The 19262-nt window shown below is 50.5% G+C and overlaps 1 pseudogene; it reads right to left on the bottom strand.

Moving 5' to 3' along the window:
- Positions 1-6787: 6787 nt before the first annotated feature.
- LOC101996933 lies at positions 6788-18599 on the bottom strand (annotated as a pseudogene).
- Positions 18600-19262: the final 663 nt, after the last annotated feature.

The following is a 19262-nucleotide window of genomic DNA, read 5'->3' as shown; positions in this document are numbered from 1 at the left end:
CGAGACCAGCCTGGTCTACAGAGCTAGTTCCAGGACAGGCTCCAAAGCCACAGAGAAACCCTGCCTCGAAAAAACCAAAAAAAAAAAAAAAAAAAAGAAGCATCACTGGCGGCTGACTATGACCCTGCAGTGTCCCTTTGCTGGCGAGGCCTGAGATGGAGGGAGTTACCCACCCCTTGTCACCAAGTTACACAGCTTACGGGGACTACAGAAGACTTCCAAGGGCAACAAAATGTTCTTTGTACCAAACAAGCAAGTTAACAAACTGCTATACTGACCAGGCCAGACCCACATAGATGGCTGTGAGCCCTGCCTGCCCTCTTCAGGGCACATCTGTCACGTGATACTCTGGTGCCCTGGACCTCTGCTTCCTGGTAGTATGTGGAGCTGAAGTTGTGGAAGGCTGAGCTGGGCTGGAGAAGAGGGTGAAAGCAGAAAGAAGAGAGAAGAGGAACTGCCCACCCACACTGAGGGTAGTGAGGGGCCTCGGGCACCAGCCTTGGTCTCTGTAGCGCCGGCTCATGCCGCCACCTGCTGGACCCAATCAGTATCCTCTGTTTCTGGGGGAAGGATCCATTTATCAAAGAAAAATGAAGATCAGGAAATAGAGAATACATTGGGAACTAGGCTGGCCTAGTCTAACCTTCAACTTCTTCTGGCTGGGTTCCACCTTCTAGAGGCTCTTTGGCCTCTCAAAGTAGCACCGCTAGGAGGGACCAATTTCTAAATCACACCCGCGAGGGGACAGTTCAGATTCAAGCCACAAAGGCGGCAGGGAGGCTTGCGGGTGTGATTAAGCCGAGGCCTAGATGGAGCAGATGGCCCTGCCTGATCCAAGAGGGCCCACTGTAGTCCCAAGAGTCACGGCGGGGGGCAAGAGGGGAGAAGAGGAAGGGGAAATAGCACAGTTATGTGAAAGCCCGAGAAGCCTACACAAGGCTGGAGACACGGAGAGGAAGACACAGCTGCTGGCTTGGGTAGTGGAGAGAGGGGCTGTAAAGGAAGTAGAGGCAGCCTCTAGGAGCTGGGAGGACACAGTGGACCTCCAGTGGGAACCAGCCGACTCCAGCTGTGAGACCCCTCACACACTGAACTCTAGAGCTACAAACAGTGTGATAGCTCCAGGCTCTCTAAGCCTCTACCTCGAACAGTTAAAACAGTAAGAAAGGATCACATGACTTTGGTGAGGAAGTCAGGCCTTGTTTGGAGACACTCCAAGTGCCGGCCAGGAGTCCCCCCCCCCAGGGGTCCTCCACCTTGAGTGTCCTTGACAGACAAGGTTCCAGACTTAGCTCCTCTGTCCTCAGACTGACTGCTTTCTCCCCTTAGCCTGGCCCAGGTCCTGCAAAGGCCCCAGTGCCTTCTCTTTGCTCTAAGACATGAACGCTCTCCCGAGGAAATGCGCCCGAGTGAATGCTCTGCCAAGAATGACTTCCTCTGCTAGGAAGAAAGTTTAATGCCTCCTTCTTATCATGGAGGCATCAGCACAAATGCTGCCTGTCAGAGGCCTCCCCAGACACCTCAATTCTCTGCGCAGCACTCAGGACTCCTGGGTTTTCCTCTCTGCCGCAGGAGCACAGGGACCTTGCCTACCTTGTGTCCTATGATTCGCTAAGGCTCAGGGTGTGCACGATAGCAGATGTTCAGATATCAGGTGATTGGGGTGGATGGATTAAAGGATGGTGGACGACAAGATTCATGGAAGGACAGAAATATGGGGAGAAAGGAAGAAAAGGGTTGGACAGAAGGATGGATGGGTGGAAATCTCTTCCCTTAGAAGAGAGGTTCTCAGCCTTCCTGATGCTGATACATCATGTTCCTCATGTTGTGGTGACCCTAACCATAAAATTACTTCATTGCTGCTTCAGAACTGTACTTTTGTTACTGTTGTGAATCATAATGTAAAATCTGATACGCGACCCAATGGAGTTGTGACCCACAGATCGAGAACCACTGCCTTAGACAGGAAAATGGAAGATCTGGTAGAAAACAAAGATGTGGCTGGAAGGATGAATTAAGATAATGTGGGTGGGGCTGGAAGTGACTCAGCCATTAACAGCACTGGCTGCTCTTCAGAGGGCCCAGGTTCAATTCCCAGCACCCACATGGCAGCTCACAACTGCTGTAACTCCAGTTCTAGAGGATCTGACGTCCTCACAGAGACATACATGCAGGCCAAATACCAATGCACATGAAATAAATAAATATATAGAAAAGATAATGTGGGTAGATGAGAGAGTAGGGAGATGGGAGGATGGGTGGCTGGGAAGACAGTTTACTGGAATTCTGCATGGAAGGATGGAGTGGTGGATGACTGAACGGACAGAGAATGGACAGAAGACAGATGGGTGGCGGAGAGTAGACAGGTGAAGAACCAATGGGTGGAAAGTGGGCAGACGAGAGTCGGGTGGATGGCGGGTGGATGGCGGTGGGTGGAGGGAGGGGAAAGAGAGGAGAGCAGACAGGCAGACAGATGCAGGAAGGATAGCTACAAAATTCTCCATGATCACTGAGCTGACACGGCATTGTGTGTGTGTGTGTGTGTGTGTGTGTATGTGTGTGTGTGAGCTGACACTGCATAGAGTGTGTGTGTGTTTGTGTGTGTGAGCTGACATTGCATGGTGCATGTGTGTGTGAGTGTGTGTGTGTGTGAGAGAGAGCTGACTCTGCATAGTGCATGTGTGTGCGTGTGAGCAGACACTGCATAGAGTGTGTGTGTTTGTGTGTGTGAGCTGACATTGCATGGTGCATGTGTGTGTGAGTGTGTGTGTGTGTGTGTGAGAGAGAGCTGACTCTGCATAGTGCATGTGTGTATGCACGTGTGTGTGTGAGAACTGAAGCTGCAGAGAGTGTATTGTGTTTGTGTGTGTGAGCTGACACTGCACAGTGCATGTTTGTATGTATGCATGTGTGTGTGTGAGAACTGAAGCTGCATAGAGTGTGTGTGTTTGTGTGTGTGAGCTGACACTGCACAGTGCATGTGTGTATGCACGTGTATGTGCATGCACATCTGGCTGCTCCACCTTCTGATAGATTTTATCGTCAAGTGACAGAAGGCCCTAGCTGTTTGCACCTCCGACCCTCAAAGCCGTAATCGTCTTAACTCCATCCATATTTACTGAGCTCCCCCCACCCCCACCCCCAGTGCTGGCTCCCCATGCGGCAGCGACTCACTCAGCCTCTCCATCCAGAGCTGGATAATCCCTGTTCAAAGGCAGTGGTAACTTCCGTGCACAGACCTCCATCCAACACACTTGTGCCTGTTGCTTCCCTGGTTGACACTCAGACACCTGTGGTTAGCCGTTCCCAGACATTCAGGGACCTTCCCTTCCTGATGCCAGCCCACCTCATTAGCTTCCTCTCTCACCCTGTGCTTGCTTCCCACGTAAAGTCTTCCAGCCACATGGCCCCATGCATCCCCACTACCTCGCCTCTAAGTATCAGTACCTGCCGTTCTCTCATCCTGGATCTCTGTTTCTAGTCTCTTCCTTTAGGACAGTAGTTCTCAACCTGTGGGTAGTGACCCCGGGGTGGTGTATCAGATATCATACATATCAGATATTTACTTTACAATTCATAACAGTAGCAAAATTACAGTGATGAAGTAGCAACAAAGTAGTTTTATGGCTGGGGGTGTACTGGCTGGTTGTGTAGGTCATCTTGACACAAGCTAGAGTCGTCAGAGAGGGAGGAGCCTCAGCTGAGGAAATGCCTCCATGAGATCCAGCTGTAAGGCAGTGACCAGTGGGAGAGGGCCCAGTCCACAGTGAGTGGTGCCATCCCTGGGCTGGTGGTCCTAGGTGCTATAAGAAAACAGGCTGAACAAGCCAGTGAGCAGCACTCCTCCATGGCCTCTCCTGCCCTGCTTGAGTTCCTGTCCTGACTTCCTTAAGTGATGATTACAGTGTGGAAGTGTAAGGCAAATAAACCCTTTCCTCCCTAACTTGCCTTTTTGGTGTTTTATCGCAGCAATAGTAACCCTAAGACAGGGGCCGGCACAACATGAGGACCTGCATTAAAGGGTCACAGCATTGGGGGGGGGGGGCTGAGAGCTGCTGCTCTAGGGAATGTCTTCCTCTCTTGAAGCCCCATCTGACTTGCACCACCTAGCAACCTCATTTCCCCAGCAGGAGTCGCCCAAAGTGACCCTTCCGCATCATCCATGTTTTTGAAGGATCTACCCTGCTGCCCAGACCTGAGCCCCAAGGGGATCGCAGGATGTCTCCATCCTTCAAGACCACCAAACACCACAGGGCCACAGCAGTTTCCGGGCAGCCTTTGCTCCCATCTGCCCCCACAGCAAAGGCACAAGGCCTTGCCCACTGACTGCCTGTCTCACCCCTGCTTCCTTCAGCCACAGCCTGGCAATCTGCAGTAGAACTTCAGTCAGGGGCCCACCTCTGCTCTGAGAGACTTAGAAACCCCCAGCCGGGTGGTGGTGGTGCACGCCTTTAATCCCAGCACTCTGGAGGCAGAGGTAGGCGGATCTTTGTGAGTTCGAGGCCAGCCTGGTCTACAAGAGCTAGTTCCAGGACAGGCTCCAAAGCTACAGAGAAACCCTGTCTCAAAAAACTGAAGGAAAAAGAAAAGAAAAGAAACCCCAGTCCTTTCCTGGTGACCATCTGTCCCTTGGGCCTGGGACCACCCAGTTCTACCTCCTGATCAGGGCCTCTTTCCTGCCCTGTGAGCAGCAGGGGCTGGAAATTGCTGGAAATCGCGGCCTGTTTCTTCCGCCCCCTAGCCTGGAGATCCACAGTAATTATCATCATCATAGTGCAAAGATCACAACAGCAGCTGCCCTTCCAGAATTTTCTCCTTTGGAGTCGGCACTCAATGTTTTCCAGGCGAACTCAATGGGTTCATACAGGAAGTGAGACTAACAGATTCATGCCACCCCCATTTGATCATCGAGGAGACTGGGGCACAGGGCCTCAGCAACCGCCTCTGCTCCCAGCAAGTGCAGTGGGTGGTTGAGCCTGGTGTCTTCTTAACCGTTTGTGCACATTCGCAAGCACACAGACACGGCAGCACACATGTGCCAATCCTGGCATTGGGCACTAGCCTTGTTTGGCCCCCTCCTCCAGGGTTGGCCTCATGACTTCCTCTGATCAACAGAAAGTCAGGAAGCAGGCTGGAAAGATGGCTCAGCAGTTAAGAGCACTGCCTGATGTTCCAGAGGTCCTGAGTTCAATTCCCAGCAATCACATGGTGGCTCACAACCATCTGTAGTAAGATCTGGTGCCCTCTTCTGGCCTGCAGGCACACATACAGACAGAACACTATATACATAATGAATAGATAAATCTTTAAAAAAGAGAAAAATAAAGGAAGGAAGCATGAAGGACTGGGAAAATCAGTTTATCTCTCTCAATACCAAGCAGCCACGCTGGGAAGAAGCACATGCTGAACGCCTCCAGACAAAGCCCTGTGGGTAGAGGCTACCCTAAGCCTTCAGCCCCAACATAGCTTAGTTCCAGTGTGAGGAGCTCCAGGGACATCAGCAAGGAAGTGTGCCACGGAGCCCCAGCATTGGAAGCCATGGACAACTCAGGCCTCTGGCTTGGTTTATCTTTATTTGGGGATTTTTGTTTAGACAGGGTCTCATGTAGCCCAGGCAGGACTGGAAATCAACAGGTAGTGGAGGATGACCTTGAACTTCTAATTCTCCATCACTACCTACCAAGTGCTGGGATTAAAAGAGGCACCACTATGCCAGGTCTTACTCTGTGCTGGGGATGGAACCCAGGGCTTCTGAATTCTAGGTTAGCACAGTCATTGGTTCATCTTTAACCTCAGTTTCCCCATTTGAGAAGCAGAAACAGTGCCTCTTGCCCTCCAGGGTTGCTGTGAGGACTGACTGTAGGTGACCTCCCCAGACAAGATGGCCACCAGGGAGTGGGACCAGTATACAACCTTATGCATTGTGACTTAAATCCAGGCCACCCTCTCATCCCCAGGTGACCCGGGAGCACAGTTCTCTGCTCCTTCCTGGTATTGTCCTCTGTGTCTGTGGCCCATGTGGTGCTGGGCACATGACACCAGGCAGGATGATGCCTTCTATGCCCTAGAAAAATAGACTCTGGAGACCCTGAGCTTCAAAGCACTTACCCCACCCAGATGTGAACATGTTTTCCAGGGCAGCTGTATCGTGGTTGCAAAAGAAGCCTGGCCTGCGCCTATCTGGCTACAAAGCACATCCATATTTGAATTCTCATTGTGCCATGACTTGACCTAGGCCTGCTTGAAGCAGGAAAACTAAAAAGCAGGGCTGCTATGCTGAAAAAACTGCCAAGATCACTGTCCCCCAAACCAACAGTCTATGCAGGGCAGATGAATTCCAGACAGTGGCCCAAGAGCTCAGCCTGAGCTTCCCCCCAAGCCTCCTCCCATATCTACCCCCCCACACACCCCATATCACTGAGGCTATTTCAATAATGACTTTTGTTTGGGTACAACCTCTATTTGTACACTGTTGTCTGGGGTTGGGGACCAGGGACTATCATTGCAGAGTTATTGCAAACAGGAGCCTGTTTTCTTTTTGACATGATAGAACTGTCCCCAGACAGACAGTGGTGTTGGCTGCACAACTCTGAATATACTGATGACAAACCACTGAGTCACAGGCTCCAACAGAGTGGATTTGTGGCACGTAAAGCTGTGCAGACTGGGCTATTCCAGAAGAGCCGGGTTCAGTTCTCAGCATCTACATAAAGGTTCGCAACCACCAGCAACTCAGTTCCAGGGAATCTGATGCTGCCTTCTGATTTTTTTTTCTTTGTTACCACCTTTACTCTGACCTCCGTTTCCGGAAGCTGGGCTGACAAGCATGTTCAAGCACCAGACAGGTGATTTCTCATGCGGTTTCCCTCCCATCTGTGCCCCGCAGTGGGGCACCTGCCTGGCACACTCACGCTCTCCAGTTCAATCCTCAATACTGCAGAAGCACAGCCTCTCTTAGGTCTGCGTGAGCCTGGGTTCTGGGCTGGACAGGGAGCTGCCCCAGTCTGATGGCGGCCTGGGCCTCTGGGTAGGCTTCTGTGGCCTGCCATTGGCTTTACTTACTTCTGTCCCTCTTGTCCCTGCCTTTAGCCCTGTCCTCCCTGAACTCCCTCTCTCTTTCCCAATCATTCTCAGGCCACACCCTGGCCATTTCCCTCTCTTGCCAGCGTTTCTCTCAGCCCCTGTCATGGTCCCGCTCCCTGGGCCTGGGGTCCCAGTGTCTGTCCCGGGATCGAGATCGCTCTCTCCTTTCTCTTTTCCCTTCTTCATTATTCATTATTGACAGCGGGCAAGTTGATGGGCTTTCGGAAAGGCCGATCCCGGCCCCCGAATCTCAGCTGCCCAGATTCCTTTTTCCCACCCAGCCCTCCACCCAGTCGCCGAGGGATCCAGCCACGGAGGGTGCGCTCTAGCTCATAGTCCACGAATATCTCGTGCTGGTCGATGACCAAGCCATCGGCGTCACGGTAGGCCTTCAGCAGGGCCCGCTCCTTGTACTCGATGAAGGCGTAGCCCTTGGAAAAGCCGGTCACTAGATCCCGAACCAGCGCAGCCGCCGGATGTTGCCGTAGCGGGAGAAGACTTCCTTTAACTTTTCCTCTTTGGTCTGCAAATTGAGTCGTGCCACAAACAGGGTAAGAAGGGGGTCTCCAGTAACGCCTTTGTTGGGTACGTAGCGGGATCCCGAGACATGTTCCAGGAAAGCGTGCTGTCCCGGGGCCAGGCTTAGTGACTGCAGCTGCCCCGCTTACCTACTCAGCCTGTTGCTCATCCCTTCCCAAAACTCATTCACTCCCCTGAACATTCCCTGCTTAAGAATGAGATCAGCCCCAGGAGCTGCTTCCCCCCTCCTTCCTCCTCCTCTCCCTCTCTTTCTTTTGAGAGAACATCTCACATCACCAGGCTGGCCTTGAACCACCATCTTCTTTGCTGTGCCCCGTGATACCTGACTTGTACCATCAGCTTCTTATCCTACCACCCATGAGTCTAAATGGAAATATCAGTCCTCAGAGGTCCAGCCCTGCTATGTCCCCACAAAACCTGAGACCTGACCTTAGATGAGTATGCATTCTGAGACACGCTCTGGCCCTAAATGACCTGTCACACTGGTCACATGCTTCCCTTTCCAAACTGTATTTTTGAATCCTGTCATGGCTGAGCTATTTTAACTTCTGATTTACTAGGTTTCTCGAGGTCAAGTTTATGTTAAAAGCAAATATGTATGCACATAATTGTGTTTCCAATCACTATTAAAATAAGAGCTATTTCCAGGCTGTGGTGGCGCATGCCTTTAATCCCAGCACTCAGGAGGCAGAAGCAGGTGAATCTCTATGAGTTTGAGCCTAGCCTGGTCTACAGAGTGAGTTTCGGGACATCCAGGTTGCTCCATAGAGAAACTCTGTCTTAGCAAACAAGCAAATATAAAACAGGAGCTATTGATGTTATCAAGTCATTGTCGAACATTTCGAACATATTCTTCAGGAACGTGGATAGCCTAGAGACTGACATTCAAAATCCTGTGGGCCTCGGTGAGTTTTAAGATGTCTCAAGCTCCCTCAGTGACCTCATGGAAACTTCCCAAGGTACCATTCACCCCATTCTCTGGCTGAGGAAACTGAGGCTCAGAGATACCATTGGTAAGTTGGTACTCTTTGCAGCTGGTAAATGAGCCAGACCCTTATATCCATCAGAAAGCAAGGAGTGGGGTCCGGAGTCCAGCATCCATCCCAGCCTTGTATAGTTGGGGAACCCTTAAAGTTGGGGGAAGGTGGAAACAGGAAGGAGTTGCCTGCTCTTTGTCTGGAACCAATAGTTAAAGAAATAGAAGTCTGGAGGGTAAAAGGTCACTTAAAACTTGGGCTTATGAGCCCTGGGAAGATTAGACTTTAGGGAGGGCTGGCAGTGACACCTTGCCATGGCAAGTGACAGCTGAGAATGGATATTATGCAGCTGTGTAGCAGGTGGTCCACGGGATCCCTAAGCGCTTGCCTTTTATCTCCCCTAATTCTCTCTTGATGAGGACTTAGCATAATTGAAGTGGTGGCATCTGAGAGAGAAATCAGCGGGAGCCTCTCCTGCTGCGCTGTGGGATCAATCAAATCCCCAGCTGAGATATTAGGTCATTAGCACCTCCCTAATCCAGAGGCGCTTAACCCAGCCTGTCTCACTTGGGAGCATGGCCGGGTGGAGCAGCAGGAAACCAAGGCTGGTGCCCACACAGGGCACCAATGATGGGGATGGAGCAGGTGGTTCTCTGTAGTCAGGTGAAGGAGGCATTGGGGGACAGAAACAAACAGAAATGGCTGGTGGGGTACTGAGGCCAGAGAAGCCATGCAGCAGACCGACTGCACCCAGCAGCCAATGCTTCTTGCTCCTCACGCCCACATGGGCCTGTCCTGGATTTAAGGGTTGCCTAGCTGTACTAAGGAAGGTAGGACCTCATCCCCTATTCCCCCCCCCCTCTGATGAGGCTGGTGTACAAGTAAATTCTCAAGCTCACATACTACTTGCAAAAGCCTAACAGGGGTATCCAGTCTCCCTGGACCTCCATGTCCTCATCTGGAGAATGGGGTGAATGATAACCGGGCTCCCATAGGGTAGTAGGAGTTCAGGAATATTCCAGAGAGCTGCAGGCAGGCCTGGCAGCCAGGTGCTGGCCAGTGTCTCCTCCCAGGAAGAAGTCACTAAGTTAATAAACTGCTAGCCGGGAAATACTTGAAGGACACATGGGAGAGAAACACGTGGGCATTCTTCTTTACATAGACACCTTGGTGCTCTGGAGAGATGACCCTGGGTTTGAAAGCAGCAGGACCTGAATTTGAGTCCCAGCACATGGGTAAAAGCTGGGCATAGCTGGCATGTGCCTGAAACTGTTGAGGAGGCCGCTTGTTGGTTCCCGGCTGTTCGGCCCCCGAAACAATCACACAGAAACTGTATTAATTAGATCACTGCTTGGCCCATTAGCTCTAGCTTCTTATTGGCTTACATATTAATTTAATCCATTTCTATTAATCTGTGTATTGCCACATGGCTGTGGCTTATGGACTAAAGTTTCAGTGTCTGTCTCCAGCAGGGCTACATGGCTTCTCTCTGACTCCGCCCTCTTTCTCCCAGCATTCACTTTAGTTTTCCCTGCTTAGTTCTATTCCCCTGTAGCTCTGCTATAGGCCCAAAGCACTTCCTTTATTAACCAATGATATTCACAACATACAAAGGGAAATCCCACATCATGAAACCCCAACACTGGAGGAAGGGTCATGAGAGCTGGCTGGCTGGCTAGCCTAGCTGGCACACTGAGCTTCCAGCTCAGTGAGGGACTCTGTCCTAAAGCAGTAGGACAGAAAGTAACAGAAGAAGACACCTGAGGTCCTACTTTGGCCTCTGCATGGATATGTAGGGATATGTGCATATGTACACTCATGTGCATGCTACACACACACAAACACATGCAAACACCATGCATGCCTACATGTACACCAAACACACCATACATATACACCACACACATACATACCACACACCATACATAAATACACTGTAACATAAACCATATGTACAGACAGCATGCACAAACAGAGATACCATATATACATGTAGTCTGTGCTACAGTGAGGCCCTGACCTTCGCTGAGTGGGAGGCTCTCAGGCTGTGTGTGGCACTCTACCTTGAGCCGCTAATTCCGTATGCCAACTTAATGGGACAAGTAGGTACCCAGAGAGTTGGTCAAATGTTACTCGAGGTGTTTTCTAGAAGAGATAAACACACTGAGGTTCCAGGTACATAATGTGGGAGCTGCCTTTCAATCCACGACCCTTGGCGGCAGTTCCAAGTCTACAAGCTTGCTGGATGTTTGCCACTGACCTGGCATCTTCTCTCCACGGTGTCACACAGGAAGGAAGCCTCAGGGAAGGCTTGGGTAAGAAGGGGGCCTCCACGGAGAAGAAAACTGCCTGCTGCTGGGAGGCAGCAGAGCTGGGCTGCACGAGGGTCTCTGCAATCACTCGGCGTTTAATTGGGCTCGCAGATGTCCCCCATTAAGCCACAGTTACTGTTTTGGCCTCCAGAAAATCTCATCAATGCTGGGTGTTTAATAACAGTGAGCAGAGAGGATAATGAGGTTTGGTGGTGCTGTGCCCAGATGGAAACACAATGCTCCGCAGAGCGAGGCCCAGCAGGATGCTGGAAAGAGAAGCACCCAAACGGCCCCTCCTAGCGACATCCTCACCAATTGAATCCATGACTAATGGACCATGTCCTACTAGAGCTGTAGTGAGCTGTTTCTGTAATTTCAGATAGCTTAAGTGTCCTCGTTGATACCATAGAACCCAATTTTCTTTCTCATCAATTACAAATAGTTATTTCTCAGTTTGTTTTTTTTTTATATTTTTGGTTTTGTTTTGTTTTGTTTCGTTTTTTGGCTTTTCTAGACAGGGTTTCTCTGTAGCTTTGGTGCCTGTCCTAGAACTAAATCTTGTAGACCAGGCTGGCCTTGAACTCACAGAGATCTGTCTACCTCTGCCTCCAGAGTGCTGGGATTAAAGGTGTGTGCCACCACCGCCCAGTTTATTTCTTAGTCTTAAATAGAAGCAATGGGCATAGGAACATTGAGTCATAGAGAGCCCTGGGGACTGATTTCTCCAGGAACAAATACATCTTTCTATCCCAATAGTACCCTGAGGAAGGAATATAGATATGGGTTCAAATCTCTGTCCTTGCCTTTTGAAACTGAGTTACCCTAGGCGAGGCACCCAACCTCTCTGTGCCTAGGTTTCCTTACAGAACTGGAATGACATGCCCGAGTCAAGGTGTGCCAGTCAGAACACCTGACGTAGAGATAAGCCCCTGCTCGTTTGCCACATGTGAAGAAGAGCTTGCTACTGGTAATTGGCAATTTAGACTTCTTGTTTTTTAATCGAAGTTCAGTTTGCCCCACTTCAAATGTGTCTTTAAATAATTAACTTCATTTCATACTTTAATCTTCAAAGCCCTCTGTGCCTGCAGACTTTACAAGGTGCTAGGTAGGAAAGCAATTAAATTCTCCCCAGAGTGGATGGTGGCTGGTGGGTGGGGGTGTGCAGCCTGGAGGTCAGAATCTTGGAGAAATGTGCAGACTAGTTTTACGTCAGCTTGATACAAAGGAGGAGACAGGCTCAATTGAGAAAAGCTCCCGCCAGACCAGCTATAGGCAAGCCTGTGGAGCATTTTTCTTGATTGATGGTCGATATGGAAAGGCCCATCACTGTGAGCAGTGTTCCCCTGACCCCTGCTGGCAATCCTGAGTGACCAAGAAAGCAGGCTGACCAAGCCAGTGAGCAGCACTCCTCCATGGCCTTTGCTTCAGTTTCTACTTCCTGACTTCCCTGGATGATGGACCTCAAGCTGTTAGATGCAATAAACCCTTTCTTCAAGTTGCTTTTGGTCCTGGCGTTTATCACAGCAACAGGAACAGGTGCCAAGAGGCCTCTGGCACAGGAATTCCAAATGACAGAGACAAGTTTTGCAGTCCAGAACTGAACAGCGGCCATAGACCTTAGGGTTAGGCAGGGTCTTACTATGTAGACAGCAATTCTTGAACGTGTTACGTAGTTCAAAGATGGCCTTGAACTCACAGAGATTTACCTGCCTCTACTCTCAAGTTCTGGAAGTGAAGGCAAATACATCCACAGATTAATTCTTCTCTCATGAAAGGATGGGACGGCAAGGCGGTCTTTAAGCTACCAGTTCAAGATGCCTGTATTCAGATTCAACACTGAACATGAAGTGTCATCTCCCCCAAAGACTCAAATGGCAGAGCCTGGTCCTCAGCTGGTAGGTCACATCATAAGGGAGTGGAGGCTCAGACCTAATGAATGGGCTCACAATTTGATGATGGTACTGGAAGGTGGGGCCTGGCTAAAAGCCCTAGGACGGTGAGTGGGTGAGGAGGTGGGAACATGTCTTTGTAGGGTGTCTGTCCCTAATATCTGTCTCTGCAGCCCAGAGAACATTGTCGTCTGTCCCCACAACACACCCATGCTGTCCCCACAGCCTGCTAGTTCTGCTGGAACCACTTCCTCCAGCACCGAATCCTGAGTCAGGCTTGCTTTAAGTCTACACCAGATTGTCCCTGTGTGTCCTTCCAGTTTATTTCCCTAGGAGGGACATTGGGTGCAAAAGCCAACATTCTGATTGCCAGCAGAACAAGCGGGGCAAAGCGTTGCCTTTTATGATAAAGAGCTCCATGTCTCAGCAGAGCACGAGGCTTCTGGATGGAAGAGAGAATCAGGTCAATTACTTTACTGCTCTGGTCTTGTCTCGGTCTTGTCCGAGTAAGTCCTCGATCTAGAACACTGAGGACAAGGACAGCCGATGTTCCTTGTGACCTTCCCCCTCCCTCTGAGGAAAAGCTCTGTCCTAGATTTTAAACCTTCAGGAAGGCGGAACGTGTCCAGAGCAAACAGCTCTCAAAAGAAAAAAAAAAAAAGTACAGAAGCAAGTCAGGAGGTTTTTTTCCCAGCAAGAAAATGAGATTTGTACTTTTGGGGAGGCGAATACAAATGACCGCATGTACACACATTCACACACACACACACACACACACACACACACACACACACACACACACACGCACTCACACAATCCTGCGATCAAATATCAGAAACATCTAACATGCATTTATCTTCTTTAAGAATTATTAATAAAATACCTTAAAAAAGAGCCTCCGGCTGCTTATCTCAAGCCCAACAGGATGCTTTGTTTACACGTACGCCCTCATTCATCATTCCAACAGCCCCCTGAGGCGGATTCTATCCCCTATCACCTTACAGATGAAGAAGCAGCTCCAGAGACGCAAAGGAACTTGGTCCAGATTGCTAAAGCAGAAATTACAACCTGGACCTTGACCCAGGGTGGAGGGGTCCAGAACGGAGACGTCTCCAGGAGACGCCTGAGCGATAAAAAGGAAAGATGACTTGTCAGAGAAAGCCACCTAGTGCCTGGCTCACTGTGTTCCTGTTTTCTTTGCTTACCCGACATAGTATGGACATCCTCTCATGGCAACAGGTACTGGCTTGAGTTGTATTTTGAATTCTGTCTGCATGTTTGGTGCAAAAGCAAGCATTCCTGTTATAGGAAATCAAGCCAGGCAAAGCACTGCAGTTCACAACAGTTTGATCTCATCTGGCCTTTGGTATCCCAGCAGGGGCCTCAGGCACCAGAGAGCTGAACCCAAGCCCCTTGAAGCCCTGAGTCCTGACCCCAGAACCCAAGGCCTTCTCTTCCTAATCCGTGTGGAATGGTGTTGGGTGACATTCCTGGGGACATGAGAGCAAACATTTATTCACCCCAGGTAGGGTACTGACAATAAATAAAGGATTTTACCCAAGTCCATCTTAGCTGAAGGGCCATTCACAGGACCATGGGTGACTCAAAGGTGGCTACCCCACCATGAAGAACTAAAACAGAGCCTGGCTTTGGACACAGGGACCACCTGACACAAGCTGAGCGCTCAGGGTAGCCACGTCCACCACCCAGGCACCATCCACACCATGGAGCCATGAGTTCCCTAGCACCCCACGGTCCCGTTGGTCTCCACTTGCCCTCTCTACATCTCCAGGAGGCAGCTGTAGCTGGCAGAGGACATCTAGCTGGTGTGGTTGTGTACACGTATAACGTCAGTACCTGAGAGGTGGAAGCAGGGTATCAGGAAATTCAAGTCTTGACCACATAGCAAGATAAAGGCCACCCTGGGCTGTGCCAAGCCACATCTTGAAAATTTAATGAAAATATGTACAAAAAATCTTTTTAAATGCTTCTCATAGAAATAAAGACGAAACACATGTCAAAATTCCATTGCACTCCTCACTGAGGGAACCCAGGGAGGTAAGCTGCTTCCAGAGCAACTGTGGATTAAAGCATTGAGAGGCCCTGGAACAGAACCACGCTTTGGGGAGTGAGACAAATCTGGGCTGTGGCATGTGACTTTGGATGGTTTGGCTGGCAAAGACAGACCAGTCTTATCTCTACGAAGGAAAGCCTGCAAAGAACCTGCTAACTGAGGGATCCAGGACTATTGGGCCACCTAAAGAACACTGGGAAATCGCTATCTCCAGAGACCCCCCAAGCCGGTGGGGGAATTGTGGTAGTGTGAGCAAAAACGGCCCCCATAGGCTCATTGGGAGTGGCACTATTGGGAGGTGGGGTCTTATTGGAAGAAGTGTGTCTGTCACTGGGGGCAGGCTTTGAGGTTTCTGAAGCTCATAGAAGGCACAGTGCCATTCTCCCTTCCTGCTGCTTGTCGGTCTGGATGTAGAACTCTCTGCTCCTACTCCAGCACCATGTCTGCCCGCATGCCACCATGCTTCTCACCATGATGACATCGGACTAAACCTCTGAGCCGTAAGACAGCCCCAGTGAAATGTTTTCCTTCATAAGAGTTGCCATGGTCAGAGCAAATAGAAACCCTAACTAAGACAGGAACATTGGAAGGTGAAGGCACACGGGTACTTCCCACTTCAGTCCTGGTTTACATGTCTTTTCTCTGGAGAGTTCCAGATGTGGGCGCCCACTGTTTAACCCACACCAGTCAGACAGACGTTGGATGTTAGTTCCCTGAGCCACGCCATCTGCTCCTTTCCAGTAGCTGAATGTGGACACCAGGCTTTGCCCATCCTGCTCCTTATTCTCCACCATTGTCGTCGCTTAGAGACCTCAGGCTCTAGCCCTTATAGCTCTCAATTCCCCCCATCCTTCATCTGCCTGCCTCCTTTATGCACTGGTGACCCCTGAACCAAGACCGAGTATTAATAAAAGATACACAAAGCTGGATATGGAGCAGATACCTTTAATTCCAGCACTCGGGAGGCAAAGGTAAGCAGATCTCTGAATTTGGTCTACAGAGTGAGTTCCAGAACAGCCAAGGTTACACAGAGAGAACCTGTCTTAAAAAAACCAAAAACGACCAGAACAAAACAAAAGATAGGTGATGCTATAAGCCCCCAAAGCTCCCAAAGAATGAGGAAAAAGCCATTTGATCCCTACAGACAGGTGCTTAACATCTTTGTTTTCTCTCAGGCCAGGCTCGCTGAGGCGCTGAGGTGGTAATTGACTGCGCCGTAGCTCTCTCTGCCACTGCAGCTGCCTCTCTGGGCAGGTACTGCTGCTGCAGAACTGGTGCCAATTGCAGATTAAATGAACACCTCGAGGCCAAGATTCCCCAGGCAAGATGATAAATATGTCCCCGCAGCTTTACAAAGCAAAATACTTCTTGGTGTGCTGCGAAGGGGTATAGGAAATGCCAGAACTCAAACCCCACAAGAGTTGAGTCCCTGGTTGTGTGATCACTAGGAGGCACCTTGCTGTCCACAGTACTGGCCTCCTGGTGTGACAGTCCTCACCCCCTGCCGTCTGGCACCCCTATCCCCTCACTACCAACATCTTCACCTGAGCCGACTCCTCTCCTGGAGTCTGACACTGACTCCAAATTTCCTGCCACCATGTTAAGGGCACCCCTGAAACTCTTCTTTATCCCCTGGTGAGGCAAATGCTGCCTGTAGGTTGTGTTCCCCAAGCTGCTGAAGCTCAGGGCCATGTAGGTGACAGTGCCCAATACAGAGCCCAGCTGGACTGCTCAGGAGACCACGGTGTACCTGCCCGCTGTGGCCTGGGAGAAGCACTTTGTGTATCCGCTGCTGGAGGGAACAGTCGGTCCAGGAAGGGAGCCTGCCTGGCTGTGCTCATCCCAAACCAGGCAGAACAGGCTCTGCCACCGCTGAGCTGAGGACAGCCAGGAGAGGGGTCAATGGATCCTGGGGAGAAGAGGAGGTGTAAAGAGGGAACCTGCCTAGCACTCTTAGGTGTGGCTAAACACCACCAAACCTTCCTGAATACTGCACTCAGGGTTTTGCCTTTTCTGGATCATACCATCACCCCAGCTGCCCATCAGAATCCCAGAAAGACACCACAGGGCACTGCCCCCTTACAGGAGTCCACAGTCAAGACTTGAGAGCTGTTGCATAGTCAGGGTTTAACCAAGAATTCTATCTTGGGAGCCTTTCCTTGTCCATGCTGGAAAGCCACAGATCAGTGATGCCCAGAACCCATTAGCCCAGGGGTGCAAGAGTCTGCCCTGCACCTGCCTTCCCAGCCCTCTGTAGAGCAAAGCTGTTCCCTTGATATGGCCGGAGTATTTACACTAGAGTAATCGGCAAGCACCATGTTTGAGGCGGTTTTCTCCCTACAAAACCAGCCATGGTCAGGGCATCATATACCGCCAATCAATAGTAGCCTCGTCCTGGGTGCCCGTGTACACTCACACTCTGTTAGAGATGCATGCACTGCTGTAAGAAGGGACAGAGACGATGCTAAAAGAGAAAACTGGATCAAAACTCCTGCACCTGTATGGTGGCATGCCAGGTGCTGTGCCCTGTGCTGCGTCAAATAATTTACTTGCTACTCGCAAAGACCAGGGAGCTCCAAAGCCAAGTCACCCAGCTGCCCTGATGCCCAGAGAAAAAAGAAAACCTGCCCTGGGGTCACATAGCCATGGCATAGCAGACCTGGCTGGACAGTCAGGGAGCACCTAATCTTAACCCTGATGGGGAACCCCATGTACCACCCCCACCAAGTCTCACTAGCCTGGAAATTCCCAAGCAAGTCAGGCTGGTTGACCAGCAAGACTAAGGGACGACCCTCCACACACACACACACACACACACACACACACACACACACACACACACACACACACACACATACACACACACACACAGTCCCACCCTTCATCCCTGTCTCTGCCTCCCAGCATAGGAATATCAGGCATGTAATACCATATGGGATTTAAGGGATCAAATTTCGATCTGCATGCATGTGCATGCTTGAGCCCTGATCAGGGATTCGAGATTGGCATCTGGACCTTGCATGCCCAGAGAGAACTAAGAGAGGGAGATGAACTCTGGGGAGGGTGGTTAACTTAAGGAACTTGTGCTGACTTGCTTTATGTCAACTTGACACAAGCTAGAGTCACCTGAGAGGAGGGAGCCTCAGTTGAGAAAATGCCTCCCTAAGACTGGGTCATAGGCAAACTTGTAGAGCATTTTCTTAATTAGTGATTGATGGGGTAGGGCCCAGGCCATTGTGGGTGAGGCTATCCCCCACCCTGAACCTGTGGTCCTGGGTTCTATAAGAAAGCAGGCTGAGTGAGTCATGAGGAAGAAGCCAATAAGCAGCATTCCTCCATGGTCTCTGCATCATTTCCGTCCTCCAGGTTCCTGCCCTGTTTGAGTGTCTGCCTTGAGCTACTCAGGATTTGTAAGGCAAATTAACCCTTTCCTCCCCAAGTGGCTTTGGCTATGGTGTCTCATCACAGCAATAGTAACCCTGACTAAGACAGGACTAAATCCGATGAAGAAAAGAGAGCCCTCTCTGGGCAGAGAGAATTATGGATTCTGGCTTAGAGGAGGGAGAGAACTGGAGAGTCAAGGAAGAGACAGGGCCTCAGCTTCTCTCACAAAGATGTTCATCTCTGCCTGGGGCCCCAGCAGTGACTGTAGCACGGGCAGCAGGAAGGAGAGCAGTGGGAAGGCGGAGAAAACAGGCTGAGTCTCTAGTTCTTGCCCTGCCATCGGCCAGGCTCCTTACCGTTTCTGCAGAGCCCTAAGGTTCCCATAATACCCTCTGAGAACCCCTGCCCCCTGCCAGCTTCTCTCTCCTGCTTTCATCCTTCCACCCCTCTGCCAGGCCACAGGGAAACTTCAGTTGCTCCTTCCAGAGAACTGAGGACTGCCAGACTCTGATCCCTCTTGCTCCTGGACCCCCACATCAGATTCTGTCTGACTTCAGTGCTGGTCCTAAGCAATCACAGCTGCTAATTAGCATGGCGACCTTGAACAAGCCTCCGGGGGCCCTCAAGACAGAATGGAGTCCTGAAGGTCACTTGGCTGCAAAACCTTTTAAGAAAATGAAGGACCAAGGGACAGCAAGTTCTACATTAACATGCTTTTGCAATTTCAACCTTCGCTGTTCCCGCTGTCCTCATTTGACGGGTGAGGAAACTGAGGCCCAGAGAGGTGAAGTGACGACTCACCAAGGACGCACAGCAAGAAATTCACTTGTGGCGTCTCCCTCCCTATACCCGGGGCCGAGCTCACAGGAGACGTTTGTGGATTTTATATCCTGGAAGCCATCCACCCTCCCCCTGCCACTCACACACCTTCTACAGATAAGGAAGCTGAGTAGGAAGGCACTAACCCAGCTGAATAAGGGTACTCCTATTGGAGGCGGGCATC

The sequence above is a fragment of the Microtus ochrogaster genome, chromosome 4 (genome assembly GCF_000317375.1).
Source record: "Microtus ochrogaster isolate Prairie Vole_2 chromosome 4, MicOch1.0, whole genome shotgun sequence".
Classification (NCBI taxonomy): Eukaryota; Metazoa; Chordata; class Mammalia; order Rodentia; family Cricetidae; genus Microtus; species Microtus ochrogaster.
The sequence above is the reverse complement of the archived record's forward strand: the minus strand, read 5'-3'. Positions and strand labels throughout refer to the sequence as shown.